The following is a 5485-nucleotide window of genomic DNA, read 5'->3' as shown; positions in this document are numbered from 1 at the left end:
AATCAATCTAAATCCAAAATCCAAAATTCTCAGTTCCCAAATCACCATTCTCAGTTCCTCATCAGTCGCAAGGATGAATGGAGAGGCGAGCAGAGAGACGATTTTGGCGGCGAGCCGACGACAGAGACAAAGTAGACGAACCGCGCAGTGGCAAGGAGAGAGACGCGGGTGAGGGAGGAGCCGAGGAGTTCTTACCCTAGAGGTAAGTAACGGCGAGGTGAGCAAAAGCCAAAAACCAAAGAGGTGAGCTGATAAGATGAGCGACGTGAGCGACAACGAGGTGGGCGACACGAGCGACAGCGAGATGTCTGAATAGAGATTTCACGGCGAGGAGAAGAGGGTGATTTGCTCTCATAAGGTTTTTCTCAATGAAATTTGGGGGGAGACTTGTGAGAGAAAGAAGGGGGAGGAGAGCGGGTTCTGTAGCTGTTTTTTTTTCCCCTCAAAACGCCGTCGTTTTAAGAGGAAGTAGCGAACCGGACCTTCAAAAAACCGAGCCAATTCATTCGATTCAACAGTTAACCGCCAGTTCGACCAAGTTTTTTACTAGGTATTTGTGTAACAGTTTTGGATATCAACCAGACCAATCAGAAAATCGGTTCCGGTTAACTCGGTCGAACTGGCTGAAATATTAGTGTCATCTAAGTACATACAAATGGCTGAAATATTTCACAAACAACCTTCAGCATAGTTTCAGACAGTGAATGCCGGAGAAAATTAAGCAGGTATTATTAACAAAGATTATATCTTTTCTTTCATAATCACCAAGACAATCAAAAAGGCACATATTATAAAGTACTACACGGCTACACGCTATATCATGAGCAAAACTATTAAAAGATACGTTTTCGGCTACAGAGTGGAGGAAGTGGAAGGAATCCATTTGATCATGGCTCTTCTTATCAAATAACATGCAGCCCTCTTATCTGTATAACACAAAAAGTATGGATTTAAATGACCAAGCTTTCGTTGCACTTCCAACATTTTCTCGAAAATTATGTCCGATGAAGCCATGCCGACCCACTCTCCATCCACCACCATTTGATGAGAAAGCATGCTGTGAACGGTGAAAATTGCATGGTTAGAGAGAATCAAGCTCTCATCAACCTTTGTTGAGTGAGTCCAAGAGTGAAGGGAGAAGAATCTAGAGAAGAAAGTGAGAGAGATGAAACAAGAAAGAAAGGACCAATGAAGAATCTGTTAGGTCAGTTGGAAATGTGAATGAGAGAAGAATTGGGGAAGATGAAAATTTGTGATTGATTCATCTACTTTTCTGCATTACATGCTTGTCTCATATAATTACACAAGAGCAGCAGTTCTCTAACAATCCAATAAACTGACTGCATTAACTTTCTATATTGAGCTAACAACTAACTAACTCAATCTGCCTAACTAACTTTGCCAGCTGCCAATTCTAACTGACTTATAACTGACTAATACTAACAGCAGCAATGGATCAAATAATAAGTTCAGCTCCCAAAGTCCATTAACTCAGGTTACATGAACAATTCAAAAATCTTTATGTAAACAGGTAAAACGTCATTGATTTATATCACATATGCACATACATTTTATACCTTCATGCTGTTAGTTCATAGAAGAAAAAGGATGACACTTCCTTTCTCACCAAGAACCAATTTACAACAACTACCTTCCATCAAGCTTTCTTAACCGGGTATTAGTCAGTGTTTCATAGAACCCACCATCATCACCCTTCAATATAAGATGCAACGGTGGTTTCACCCCATTCTCAACCAACACCTTATGCCTTGGCTTAATACTCCCTTCCAAGCCAAATTTAAAATACGGCGGAAACCGCTTCAACTCTGAAACATTTCCATTCATCTCATTCAAAAAGTACTCAACTTTAGGCTTCAAATTCTTCTCTACACTGTAGGTTAACAAAGCAGGGGACCTCACAACCATGCAATTAACCTCCGATTCCGAAAGCCCCGAGCATTTCAAGAACTCGATCTTCGGAACGAGCGTCTCCTCCACGCTCGAAACGAGTAGCACAGTGTTCTGGCACGTGAGGGAAGTCGAACCGGCGAACCCTAATTTCATCAGGAATTTTAGGGTTGGCTTCAATTGCTCCTCCACGCTGCAGATCAAGAGCCTCGGGGTAAGGGATTCCAACGTCGTTGAGGAAGAAATCGAGGATCGGATAGAGGTCCGTGGCGGGGTCTCGGTTGAGAAGCTCAGGGAGCATGTCGAGGATTCTTCCCATTGCTCGACGGATTTGACGGCGGAGAGTGGCGTTGACCGGAGGTTAGGGTTTACTTGGAAAGATTTCTGTGGTTCACTTTGAGATTCTTGAGGTACTGAACTTTTTCCTGGAAAAAAAGGCCACGGTCGGTGGAGGAAGCAGCGGTGTTTGTTTCCCGGGAACATTGGGGTCTGAATTTAAAAGGGTGAGTTTTCAGGATAAAATAAGGGTTTTGGAAGGGTTTTGGGTTCTGAGGGAGCAAGAAGTGAAGCGAGAGTACGATTGTCGTCGTCATGGTGTTGTTGGAGCCTTGGAGGACGATGGATGATGGCGTTAACGGCGCCGTTTGTTTCTATAATCCGATTCCAGGGAATCTGATTAAACGACATGACGTTTTGACTGACCTTGCATGCTGGATTTCTGGGTAGTCGGTAATGGTCTAGTTATTCTTTCTTTTTACTTTTTGGCGTGGTTTTTAGCATTGTCCGGAATTCCGGATGCATGAAACGCCCAATTTTAAGAAGCGAAAGTCTTTTTTTTTTTTTGATCTTGAAGAAGCGAAAGTTAAAGAAAATCTATAGTCATTAGTTGGGCTTTAAACAATGTTTTTCTAAGGCTACCAACATATATACGACTATACCCAAGAAAAAATATAAGTAAAAAGCCTGTCCATACGGTTATAGCCTCTGCATATTAAGTTGAGTTATAATAAAAATCATATGAAACTTTGAGGCTGCAGCAGCAACCCACCCACTATAGTATATAATGATACGGTTTTTATTTTTATTTTTTTTTTGTAGTGGTACTACTGTACGTCTAAACCATAATATATATAGTCACAAAAAAAAAAAAAACCATAATATATATTTGAGCAAAGTGGCAATTAAATTCTCCAAGATTTTGACTTAGAATTAATTAGTTTTAAAAAAATAGTACTTATTAGGTTTTTTAAAATGATAAACCGTGAACATATATATTCTTCCGTTTATAGATAGTGCGAAATAAAATAAAGTTGTCCATGTATTTCGTTATTTATAGGAGTGTGCGTCTCGTTGCTTTACATGAGCATAAAAACAATGTAGTTTTACATAGTAAAACATTCATTATCTTTTGAGTTTCTATATAACCTTTTATTGACTGTTCTTTATTTATAACGAATCTTACTATAACAGCTGAAGTTTTGTTCCAAAATTTGTTATTTACATAACAATCTTTCATAAATAGATACATTATAGTAGTTAACAATACATATAAACACCACGTTGATAGAACTGTTAGAGAATCATTAGAATCAATTTAGATCAATTAGTATCGTTTATATTTATATAGCATATATGTATATTAATTGTAGGATTCTATACCTTTATTACTTTGATTTAGGCTTAATTACTCTGTTGGTCCCTATAGTTTCGTGAAATTTTCAATTAGGTCCCTATACTTTTTTTCTTTTTAATTGAGTCCCTACACTAAATTTTTTTTCAATTAAGTCCTTCTTAGTAGTAATTGGCTTAATTTTATAGGACCCAACTAAAAAAAAATTGGTATAGGGACCTAAATAAAAGGAAAAAAAAGTGTAGCGACCCAATTAAAAAAAATTTTGGTGCAAGAACTCAATTAAAAGGAAAAAAAAGTATAAGGACCTAATTGAAAATTTCGCAAAACTATAGGGACCAACAGAGTAATTAAACCTTTGATTTATTTAGCACGTATAAATACCCCTTGTATATTGTACTTTTGATCAGACTGAATAATATACAAAACACTTTCTTTAGTTTGGTCTCTTGTTTCTAACATGGTATCAAGAGCTTAGGTTCCTTTCTTTTCCATGAGAATTCGTTCATAGCCCCGTTGTTTTTTTTTTCGGCAACTGTTCTTTGGCCTCATTTTTCATTCCCTTTCGACGCTTTGATTCATCACCTCCGTTACTACCGTGTTCGTCTTGTCGCCGTGATTCCAACGCAACCAAAATCGCCGCCATCCGCCACCGGACGCGCCGCCTGAAGACACTGCCGCTACCAGGTTCAGCTCCTCTCCAGATTCATCTTGAGCTATCAGATTGGGTCTTCAATCGAACGCTCCGCAGCCACCCACATGTCGCACTGCAACCCTTCAACGTCGACCCGACGACCCGCATCTCGACCTGACCTGGTCCGCTTGGCTAACCCGTGAGTTTCTTCCTCCATCCATACGCTGCCACGTGTCGCTGACGTGACCGCTGACGTGGCAGATAGTGGGACCCTCCCTAAGGTTTTTTAGTGAGCTCTTTCGGATTCTGCACTCTGATTTCTCATTTTCTGCTCTGAAATTTCCATTTTCTCTCCTCTCTTTGATCTTTGGGACTACTCTCATGGAAAAGCCAGATGTTTTTGCTGCCACAGATAGAAAGGGTAAATTCTATCGAAACTATACCCGTTCTGGGCACCTCTTCCCCAAGTGTCCTTCTGTTGAATGTCGCGCATGCCTCTAGAAAGGTCATATTAGCTACCATTGTTCACAGCTGTTCTGCCGTTACTACAAGCTCTCGGACATTTAATTACTGCCTGTCCTACTCGCCCACCACGTCCTGATCCACTTAACCCGTCTCGTGTCTCTCTATCTCATATTGCATCTCTTCTTCAGCGTCTTCTCTCCGTTTCTGGTAATACTCTTGCTGCTTTTTCAACCACTCCAGGTAATTCTAAATGGTACTTTGACTTGGGTTGCTTTAATCACATGTCTCCGTTGCGTAATATTTTCTCGTCCATGTCTACCACTACAAATGGACCTTCTGTCAATACTGCAAATGGCTCCCTCTTGCACGCAACACACAAGGGTTCTATATCCCAGTTAACTCTTAATCTTTCTGATACTTATTATATTCCCAAATTAATCTTTAATCTTATTTCTGTTGGTCAACTTGTTGATCTGGGTTTTGAGGTCACTTTTTCTGTTTTTGGTTGTCGTGTACAGGATCCTCGGACGAGACAAATCATCGGGACTGGACGTAAGGTCGGAAGGTTGTTTGAACTCGAGAATCTTCATGTTCCTCCTGTACCAAATCTCTGTGCTGCTTCTTCTCCCTTTACCCTTCACTTATGGCATCAACGTCTTGCCCACACCTCCTTAGGAAAACTACGTCCTCTTGTGTCTCAGGGTGTTTTAGGTCAGGTTCCAAATGAATCGTTTGATTGCATTTCTTGCCAAGCTGCGAAACAACCTGCTTTATCTTTTCACAATAATTCATTTCTTGCTTTCTCTCCTTTTGATCTCATTCACTCTGATGTTTGGGGCCCCGCTCCC

General features: G+C 40.3%; 1 pseudogene; it reads right to left on the bottom strand.

Annotated features, from left to right (window-relative positions):
- Positions 1–791: 791 nt before the first annotated feature.
- LOC130982541 (transcription termination factor MTEF1, chloroplastic-like) lies at positions 792–2708 on the bottom strand (annotated as a pseudogene).
- Between the last annotated feature and the right edge of the window lie 2777 nt (positions 2709–5485).

This window comes from Arachis stenosperma, chromosome 5 (genome assembly GCF_014773155.1).
Source record: "Arachis stenosperma cultivar V10309 chromosome 5, arast.V10309.gnm1.PFL2, whole genome shotgun sequence".
In the NCBI taxonomy this organism is placed as follows: Eukaryota; Viridiplantae; Streptophyta; class Magnoliopsida; order Fabales; family Fabaceae; genus Arachis; species Arachis stenosperma.
Note: the sequence above shows the minus strand (reverse complement) of the source record. Positions and strands in the feature narration are given on the sequence as shown.